Here is an 11,248-nt window from a genome sequence, read left to right on the forward strand (position 1 = left end):
CCACGCCCTGGATCAGTACAGATCAAGTATGTGTCATTCCTTGGTGCGGGCAGTAAAGGGTGGGTGAGGCCAGCTGGCCAGGGTACCCCCAGCATCTTTTCATTTGGCCCATATCTGGGACAGCTTAGCCCGGAACAAAACACTTTGTCAGGCCTGGCCAGAGGTAACCCCATGGGAGGTGGGTTCATCTTTGATGGGTATCCCCCCCATCCCTGCACCAATATCCAGCTTGTCTGGTCTTTAGCCCCACAAGTCTAGGGTCTTAGTCCCATGAACTCAGCCATGGCTGCCTCAAACCTGTTCCTTCCTCTCCCAAACCATCAAGTTCCCAGGCAAAGTCCTCCCTCCCCACTTAGACCCCTTCAGCCTGCAGCGTTTTTACTCAAAGTGTGGTCAGCAGCCTTGGCACCTTCTGAAATCCTGTTAGAAATGCAGAATCCTATTGAACAGAATTTGAATTTTAATAAGATCCCCCAGGTAACTTATTTGCATGTTGCAGTTTGAGAGACACTGACCTACATGACTGATTCCTCTTCTGACTTCTCTCCCATGGTCCTTGCCAACCATCTGAAACTGCCTTCACCATCTGTGCCCAGAGAATGGCCCTCCTATTATTGTGCTTTTGGGGCATGGAATTGGAGTTCATCTCACACTTTCAGTCTCTGCATCATCTGTCCTCTTTCTGCTCTACCATTCTTGAGAGCACACCCTCTTCCTTGAATTTCCCATGGCAGCACATATAAGCTCTACTGAAGGCCTGGGCTATTACACTGCAGAACAGAAAAAAAAAAAATTATACTTTAAATTATATATATATTAAATTATATATATTAAATTATTATATATAATTATTATATATTATATTGATATATATAATATATTAAATTATATGTATAATAATTATATATAAATATATATACATTTTTTGGCTGCGCCACACGGCTTGCAAGATCTTAGTTCCCCAACCAGGGATTGAACCTGGACCGCTGCAAAAGCACCGAGTCCTAACCACTGGACTGCCAGGGAATTTCCTAAATTATATTTTTAATCAAAGTATCACATCAGAGTTCAAAAAGTCAATGAAGACTAAAAATTACAAAAACAAAACTAAAAAACAGTAAAGCCCTGTTCACCTCCATCCCCACTTCCCTCTGGAAAGTCAAACATTCTTCTAGGTTTTTCTTCAGCTGGAAACCTCCATATACCACCGTTTCTTAATTCAATCATTTTAAACTTTTTCTTTTGGCTTCCTATTTTGATACATGAGGATTTAGCTCTTTAAAAATCCATTCTCCAAATATAGTTTTGTCTCAACTTTTGGTCAAACCAATTATTTGGTGTTTTCAATACTCAAGTTATCCCTGCAATCAAGAACATGCCTTTCTGTTTGGGCAAATTTTCTCATATTATTTCTTTAATAATTTCATCCTCTGTACTGAATTCTCTGTTTCCTCCATCTCTGGAGTGTTTATTCACTTATCTTACTATTTTTGTATTAATCTTACCCACTGCAGAGACATCCAGTGTCCCAAATTACATATTCACTTTTGTGTAAATTTTAATTTTTCTGTAGTTAATAATTGCATCATTTGATCACTTTTCTTTGAACCTGTGATTAACTTTCCTGCATCCTATCACAGCTGTGTACAAAATGTCTTTCCACACAATCTTCCACTTGGTTATAGCAGTCAGATAATTTATTGTTGTCATTTTCTACCAGTCTTAGTTGGTTTGGACTGCTATAACAAATTACCATAGACTGGATGTCTTAAACAACAAATATTTATTTATCACAGCTCTGGAGGCTGGGAAGTACACGATCAGGGTGCCAGCAGATCTGGGTCTGGTGAGATCCTGCTTCCTGGTTTGCAGATGGCTGTCTTCTCATTGTATCCTCACATGGCAGAAAACAGAGATAATGAAAGCAAGCACTCATGTCTGCTTGTAAGGGCACTAATCCCATTCATGGGGCTTCACCCTCATGACTTAATTATCTTCCAAAAGCTCCACCTTCAAATGCCATCACATTGGGGGTTAGGATTCCAATGGATGAATTTTGGTAGGACAAACATTCGGTCCATAACACCACACCTCTCCCCTCAGATATCCTCTATTTTCCAACTGCCCAAATATAAATCTGGGATCTTTCTTCACCATCCTCCCAGGGATTCCTTTTAACTCTCTCCTGTGAATCTCATTTCCTGACTTTCCTCTTTTTTGTTTATTTCCTAATTTTGACTAAGAAATATCTTCCAGTAGTTTCCTGATAACTTTTTTGAGATTTTGGATGTCTGAAAACGTCTTTATGTATGTATGTTCACACTTGCTAGTTTGGCTGGGTATAGAATTCTAGGTTGCAAATTCTTTTTTAACTCACAATTCTGAAGACGTATCCGTCCTACTGTGTTTAAGTTCCTAGTGTTACTGTCAGATGCCTTTGTTAGTCCTTATCTTTAATGTATGACTTTTTCCCCCCTCCATCTCTCAGGAAGCTTTTAGTGTCTTGGGATGTTTTGCCATTTCACAAAGATGTATTTCTTTTTATTCATTTTGTTGGGCATTCCATGGGTCCCTTTAATCAGGAAGCTTATTAGTTTAGGGAATGTACTTCAGTTTGGGGACATTTTCTTATATAATTGCTTTAGTGATTGTCACTGTACTGTATTCACTATTTCCTCTTTATCTGGAATTTTTATTCTATGGAAGATGATCCTTCTGGGTTAGTTTCCTAATTTAAAATTTTTTTTCTTCTATTTATCATGTTGCCTTTTCTCTACTTTCTGATAAACATATTTGACTTTCTCTTACAATTTTAAAAATTAATTTTAGATTTTGGCTCTCATAGTTTTAATTTCCTAGAACTCCTTTCGTTTTCTTCTGAATGTTCTGATGATCTTTGACTACCTGCATTTACTTAAGATTGAGAATCTCAAAGCTGATTGGAAGCTCAAAGATGGTTAGAATTTCTGAAATGAGGCAAGGGCACTTGTCTATTTGTGGGTTCAACTCATGGGTAATTTAAGGGGCTAGCTGATTATTTCCTGGAGAATCCCTAATGTCAGTAACTGTAGACCTGTTCTGAAACTGAGCAAGAAAAGGGGCTGAGGATACCACCATTCAACAGATTTTCACCTTCTCCCTGTGTTTAGTTCAGCATCTCATCCCCACCCTCTATGCCTGGTGTCCTTGAATCCAGGGCTTCACTGATTAATTTTTTCTAGAATTTATATCTCATGTCTACACTGCAGATGGGGCTGGGGGTGGTTTCCTGGGCCTCTCTGATTAATTTTTTCTAGAATTTATATCTCATATATATGCTGCAGGGGCGACTGGATTTGTTTGCCTGACAGGTAAGGCAGAATTGGGGACCTGGAAGTTCTAACTGCTCCTTATTCTGGCTTTTAAAGGTGTCTCCCATTTTAACCCACAGTCACACCCTCCCTTCCTGCATCCAACGACTCCCACCTCAGAGTGGGCAAATGGATGGGATCCTTTTCAGTGTCCCCATCTCAGACACTCAGGTTTACCCTCCCTCGTTCTGCCAAGTGGTTGGCCATCCCTCCTTCTATTTCCTTCATCTGTTTTTCATTTTCACATATTATAGTTTAAGGTTAAAAAGGTGCATCACAAATGTATCTTTTTTCACCTTCCTTGTTGTTTGAGGTTGATTTTGGTACAAAAAGAGATTGAAACTGTCACTTATTCTGCCACCCTAAAATTTAGCAAACACATTAAGCATGCTTTTCTCAAAGCCTCTTTGCCGTCTCTGCCAGTGGGAATTCCACATTTGCCATGTCTTCCCTCATATGCTGCTGCCTGCTGGCCTTTTCTCCCCCTGGATTCCTTATCTCCCCCCACACCACCTCTCCAGTTTTCCTATTTTCCTATCCTACTGCGGAGAAGTTCAGACTTCTCTTTATTCATCCCTCTTCTTTCCGATTTCGTCCAAGAATCTTTCTTCACTCAAATGGTGTATTAGTTCCTAGAGCTGCTGTAACAAATTCCACAAACTGGGTGACTTAGAGCAACAGATACTTATTCTCTCACAGTTCTGGAGACTCAAAGTCCAAAATCCAGGTGTCAGTAGGGCTGTACTCTCTCTGAAGGATGGGGAAGACTCTCTCCTTGCCTACTCCCAGCTTCCAGTGGTGGCTGGCAATCCTGTCACTCCTTGGCCATCAGCTGCATCATTCCAATCTCTGCTTCCAGCATCACATGGCCCTGTTCCCTCTGTATGCATCTGTGTATTTCCAAATCTCCGTCTCCTGATAAGGACACCAGTCATGTTGGATTTAGGACCTGCCCTAACCCAGTATGACTTCGTCTTTTCTTGATTAGTGGACAGGAACTTTCGGGAGACACTATTTGACCCAGTACAAATGGTTTTTAAGGGTTTTTTTTGCTGAGCAAAGACTAGTTCTCTCCCTAAAAGGAACTCCTTTTTTGGCTCTAAAAATAATATATTTTTTCTCCTCACTACCATAATTCTTTAATTTCTTAGGGCTACCAGTTTTGTTTCCCCAATTATTCTGAAGTGACATTTCACCTGGGATTGTATATGATGACCCTGTACATTCCCACAGTCCCTAGCTCAATGCCATGCCCATAATAGTAGGTGCTAATCATTAAAAACAAGACAACAGGCCCAGAATAGAGTTGCTTATGCTAAGCCCCACATCACTAAACTGAGCTCTCCTAGAAATGGAGTCTTAATGCCATGCCCATAGTAGGTGCTAATCATTAAAAACAAGACAGCAGGCCCAGAATAGAGTTGCTTATGCTAAGCCCCACATCACTAAACTGAGCTCTCCTAGAAATGGAGTCTTAAACCAGTCAATCAGGAATCACCTGACCAGCACTAATTAGGTCATCTGCCTGATAGACCCCTGCCATTATCTAAAGGAAAGTAACTTTGCAATAACCAAATCCCTTGTTTGCCTAGTGTAACTTTATTGTTCCTACTCCCTTCTGCCTATAAAAGTCTTTCATTTTGTACAGCTCCTCAGAGCTCCTTTCTATCTATGTGATAGGATGTTCCCCAATTCAAATTGATTTTTGCTCAAATAAACTGTAAACATTTTTAATATGCTTCAGTTTATCTTTTAACATTAATAAGTATTAGGAAATAAACTTGGCTCTCACATTTGCCCAGTGCCCTGGTGGCTCTTCAGTGGGAAAGTGATCTGATGATTATTACCCTCCCAGAGCTTCTGCGTTTTAATAGTTCCCATGGACAACCTTCTGTGGGTCCCCAGTGTTTACTGAATAAAATCAAAACTCAGCCTGACATGTAAGCACTTCACAATCAGTCTGGGGGCCTTTCTAGTCTTTTCTCTCATTTATCCTTTGCTGTCTCCATTCTCCAAACCAACCGGGCTCTTCCCTAGCTCAGTGCTTTTGCTTGGCCACAGTCCCTGCCTGAATTGGTCTCCCTTCCCTATCTCCCAGTGAACTTCTACTCAGTCCCAGTAGAAAGCCCAGTCCAAAAGCCCCTTTCTCTGTGAAGTCTCTTTTAATTCCCATAAGCAGAATTCATCTCTTCTGCCTGGTTGATCCCCACCATTGTGAGCACAGCTCCATTTTAAAACTTGCCACATTGTGAGGGAATTTGGAGTGTCTGTGTCCACCCTGAGCTACACTGCGAGGTCCTGTCATGTCTACTAAGCACAGTGTCTGGCAAACAGTAGACATCATTATGTTTGTCCAATGAGGTCATGATGGTGGCATTGACAGCAAACAGGCGTAGAAGCCTTTTAGGGCTTCTCAACACATACCTGAGAAACTTTTGCATAATTTCTCATAATTTCTCAGCATGGTCATTGGGAATTAGAGGAGGGAATGGGGGTTTATGTAAGTAAGTAATCCAAACTCTATTACTTAAAAATCAATCCAAGGCAACTTAATCTTTTATGGCTTCTAAACCTTAAGCAATATAGGACAGTCCTTTCCTTAGAGGAAGCTGGGGAGGGTGTGAAATCCTGGAGAAGGGAAGGGACTCCTTCTATTTTCCCCTTCAGTGTCTTAGGCTCACTCCAGGCAGCTCAGATCTCAGGGGCTTTTTGTAATGAAGCTCAAGAACCAGGCAGTTATAAAAAATGCAGAGCTCAAGGGGCTGACTCTTCCCTCATCATCTCTCTTACACAGGCTGCAACGTTCATCCGTCTGTCTGTTGCTCCTCTCTTGGTGAAGTAGACGTGCCCAGGGCCCTGCCCAGAGCCCTCAGACCTTGCAGTGTGCCTCTGACCATTCCAAATGCCAGTATGTGCGTCTCTGTGCCTACGGAATGTTATTCTGGAGCCATGGAAGGCAGCTTCTTCCACAAGCAGCAGGTCAGAATGCTAGAAAATCAACCTCTCTGGGTACAGCCCTCAACCAGTGACTCCCAGGAGCTGCTGTATAGATGCCCCAACCTCCTTCCCTCTTGGCTGGGGATAAATCTGAGGTGTGCGTATTCCAATTTCCCACCGGATGAAGCTCCCGTCGCCCACATCCGTGCACCATTTACTGACTACCTTTCCTCACCCTTATCCCTTCGTGACTCCTCTTCTGGAATTTCCTAGGACTACTGCCCAAATATTTTGAGCGCAAATTTGTGCTCAAATTTTTGTCTCAGAGTCTGCTTCTGAGGGAACCCAAACTAAGAAACATGGCAACTCTGTTCTCTGGAACTTTTGCTCTGTTCTCCTGTTACCATTTGACTTATCCTTTCTTCTCATCTCTGGAACCTTTTGAAAAAACTTCATAGCTCTGCTCTTTCATGTCTTTTGCTTATACATTTTAATAATTATTTCTACTTTCTCATAACTTGCACCATCTGTACCTCATGGCCCTCGCTTTACCACGCGTTATGTCTCCTTACATCTCCTTTCATTTACTATTCCCACGGCTGACTGCCTCGCTCTTCTAATTTCTCAGTTTATGATTTCTTTCCTTCTGCTAACTTTAGGTTTTGTTTGTTCTTCTTTTGATGGCCCAGCTCATCTTTGTTGCATAGGGCACTAGCTGACCCATGGATTGGCTGTGCTCGGCTCAGCTGATCACAGCTGGTCCAATCAGCAGTGCCAGAGGAGGGAGATGGCACAGCAATCTTTTATATGGACAATTCATGCTTTCTCAATTCTATTATACTCTTTTCTTACCTTTTCTTTCTTTCTTTTCTTGGCTGTGCAGCCCCATCATGTGGGATCTTAGCTCCCCAACCAAGGATCTATCCCGTACCCCCTGCAGTGGAAGCACAGAGTCCTAACCACTGGACCACCAGGGAATTCCCTCTCAATTTTATTTAAAATGTAACTTCAACTTCTCCTTCCCAATCAGAGTGTCCCACTAGGTCACTCCAGTGCTGAAATTCTGAAGCCACCGTGGGTTTGTATAAATTAAGACATGGCCTAGGAACTGGCCCTCAGCCAGGCTGTGGGCAGGACCTTTTCTGGGAAAAGGCTGTGTATGTGAGGCCAATGTATTTGACCGGGTTAGTAGCCCCAGCTCTCTGTGAAAGAAAATTTTGTTTTAATGGTTACAAAAGAGCTTGGAAAATACAGAAAAGCACAAAGAAAATAAAAGCTACAGGAAATCCCAGCACTGAGATAATCACTCCTTGCATTTTAGGGCCTTTCCTTTTGTGTGTGTCTCTACATTTAGAAGGAAATATTTCTTCCCATAATAAGAAGACTGTCCTACATATGCTGCTTTTTATAACCTGCTTTTTTCACCTTATCACTGAACATTTTTCCGTGCCATTAAATATGCTCGTACGGCCTCATTTTAGGTCAGCCAGCCTTCAGACACCGGGCTTCCTGCCCTGATGAGATGAATTCTCAGCCCTCCCTTCCCCAGGACACTCAGCTGTGAAAGGCACTGATTTACACAGGTAACTCTAATGAGCTCATCTTTCTTCCTGCTACAAAATTTCAGCTAAACCTATGTGGATAGCTGCCCTATGGGGCCTGGTGTGTCTACTGTGGCGGAAGCTTCCCCAAGGGCCCCAGACTCACCAGGGAAATCACCAGTCAGCCCTCTACAGCTTCCTCATTCCCCACGTGCTCTCTGCAAAGCCAGCTCAGGGCTCTGTAAACTCAAATCATCAAAAACTCAAGAGCTGGAAGCTCCCTTAGGAGACTGCTCCAGTCTCCTAAATTAGAAACAAGGAACCAGGCTGAGAGAGGGGAAGTGACATGCCCACACTCGGCCAGGGAGCAGGGGGCAAGGTGAGGACTCAAGCTGTGTCCCTGTGGCCAAGCCCAGTCTCTTCTTGCTGTGACCCCAATGCCTGTCGGGAGTTGGGGTTCTCCTCATGGGCCCATCCGCCCTGCAGGACGAGGTCTCATGGCATTCCCAAACCCAGGATGGAGTTTGTAAACCTAAATCCCCAGCCCAAGGATCAACCTTGGGGGATGTGGCTGGCCCCGCCCCGCCTCCTTCTGGATCAAGCCCTGGTTTCACATCCCTGGGTGTGGTGTGGTTGAAACAGCTGCTTTTCTGGATGTCTGCGGTGGCCATGCCTTGGGGCTGAGTAAACATTCCAGCAGCAACAGGCCTTCCTGTCTCTAGGGCCTATGCTGGGGAAGTGTCTGGGCTCTGGAGAAGCAACAGAGAAGGAGCCAGCAGCTTTGCAGACTGTCACTAAGCCACAAAGACCTGCTCCAGGCCTCCGAGCTCTCTGAGTCACGGAGCAGATTGCAGTGGTTGGAGCAGGCCCCAGGAGTCCAGGACAGCCCTGCCCTTCTAGCTGCATTGTCATTTGGAGATGCCCTCAGGGCCGACCCCAGCCCGTGTAGGGCGTCTCTGGTTACCAGGGGAATCTGGGGGGAGGCTTTGCCCCTGGGTGATGAGAGAGTTTGCCTCAGGGAGCGGTTCTTCCAGCTGAAAGCCAGCTCACTCAGTATGAAATGGGAGAGGGATTATCCCAGCGCCCCATCTGCCATTCTGAGGAGTCCTGGGCTCCTGCCTGATTACAGAGCCCTGGGGCCTAACATTTAAGCAGCATGAATGGAATTCCGAGGTCTTATTCTCCCCCTTTACTGAGCCAGGGACCCAGCCTCGGAGTCCCCCCAGGGCCCAGGCCTAAGGCAGAGGCAGGGCACCCACTCTCATCCTGGCAGCCAGGCGTTTCCTTCCCTCCCATAGCTCTGCCTTAGACACCAGGCTGCTTTACCCCATTGTCTAGCTGGTGTCTTTCTTCCAGGGGGAAATATTTGTTGAATGCGAGCCTTCTCCAAGTGTAGACCCCTTTAGCTCTTTTTCTGCGTCTTAAAGCACACGCCGCCCTGTTTCATCTTCAATCCACTTGCTTCCCCTGCAGATTTTCTTATGTGGCAAACAAGACCGAAAAACTCCTGCTGGCTGCCGTGTTTGCCGAAAACCAACGCAGTTTTCTTACCGTCTTAGAAACCAGATAAGTAAGACAGTGACTGACCCTGGGGAAATGACAGGTGGACAGACTCTTCTGTTTAATAACGATGATAGATCATTAATGATTTCCTTGATTGGGAGCAAAGCCCGATGCCTACCAGTCCTTCACTCGAGCAACCTTGCTGTCAGGAACTCTTTGCTAACTCTCACACCCCACCTCCAGGCTAGGAAACCAGAATTCTTGCTCAATCTCTTTGGATTTAGAAAGTTCACCGTGATTTCCACTCTGCCAAAGACAGTATCCACTTTCACCACTGCAAGCCCACAAATGTAGAGTGTTTCTACCTACCATCGCTGCAGGGAAAGGAGAGAGACGCCTCTGGAGGGGCCAGTGGTTCTGAGCTTGGCTGCCAAGCAGAAGCAGGGAGAGTTGGAGAGGAGGGTGGAGACTAAGGGACAGGGAGAGGAGGGGTGAATGAAGAGACAAGAGAGGAGATGCGCTGGACACCCAAGCCCCAAACTCGCCAATCCTGCTGCATGCAGTGGCCAACAGCGCCACAGGGAGAACCAAGCTCGACTGAGGGCAGCCCTGCCTGGCTCGGCTTATGCAAGAAGCCAAGAAGCCAGCGGGGCCAGTTTTCCAGGCAGGACCAGCTACATAATTTGTGGGGCTTGGTGCAAAATAAAATTGTGGGACCCCTTATTCAAAAATTAAGAACTTCAAGATGGTGACTGCAGAGCCGAAAACCAAGTGTGAGGTCCCGCGCGAGCGAGTCCAGTGCTGAGACTGGGGTTTTGATGGGTCACTGGGCTGATGGAGATGTCGTTGATTAAGATTAGAAACAAACTGGGGGAGGGACAGGATAGGTTAAGCTGAGGGACGGAAGTTACATCAATAACAGCTCATTATTGTGTACCTGCTGTATCTCAGGCCCTCTTCTAACTAAGTGCCTTCTGTATGTTATCCAATTTAATCTTAGGACAACTGTAGGGTAGAGGCGCTATCATCATCATCAACATCATCAACATCATCATCATCATCATCATCAATTAGCAGCTGCATCTTCCAGATGAGGAAGCCGAGGTACTGAAGTGAATATAGAACCATTATGTAACCAAAATGGAAATGGTTACTTGACCACTGTGACCATGAGTTAACTTACGAGTTGAGTAATTTGCTCAAGGGCATAAAGCTCTTCAGTGGGGGAGGTGGGATTAGAATGTGGCCCAGGGCCCATGCCCCTAACCATTTGACAACACTGCCTGTCTGTAAACACAGAGCACAGCTCAGCCAAGAGGACCTTCCTTACAAGGAACTCTCCTACTGTAAAAAGAAGCTTCTGACAGAGGTGTTCAGAGAGGCGTGGGCTGGAGACACTTGAAGGCAGGAGGGCCCTTTATCAAGGGGACCCTGACCTCCCCTCACTGGGGAGTTGGATCAAATAACAGCAATTCTAATAACAAGAGTTAGCACTCTCTCAGTAGTTGTGATGAGTCAGGCACTGCGCCAAGTGCTCTACAAACATCTTTAAAGCCTGGATGTTGGTACCTGGTCCCCATGTTATAGAAGGAAAGGAGCCCAAGGGTCACAGAGCTTGGAGCTGTCACTCCCCAGTGTCAAGGAGGTGGACTCGAACCCAAAGCTGCCTGCCTCCAAAGGCCTTGCTTCCAACAGCTGTATAATACAGCCTGACTTTTAAGGTCCCTCCCACCCCCAAGACGCTGTAATTCTAAATCTCCACTGGGAAATTATTCTGCATCCGCCCATGAGATTTCATTTTAGCCTGTGTTGATATTTTTACTGAGAGCTTTGAGACTGCTGGGGGCCCAGGAATCTGTTCCCTGTCTTGAATCAGTCCTCTGGAATGTTGGCCTAAACCCTGGCCAGATCGTTCTG

The sequence above is a fragment of the Neophocaena asiaeorientalis genome, unplaced genomic scaffold, assembly GCF_003031525.2.
Source record: "Neophocaena asiaeorientalis asiaeorientalis breed wild unplaced genomic scaffold, Neophocaena_asiaeorientalis_V1.1 scaffold397, whole genome shotgun sequence".
Classification (NCBI taxonomy): Eukaryota; Metazoa; Chordata; class Mammalia; order Artiodactyla; family Phocoenidae; genus Neophocaena; species Neophocaena asiaeorientalis.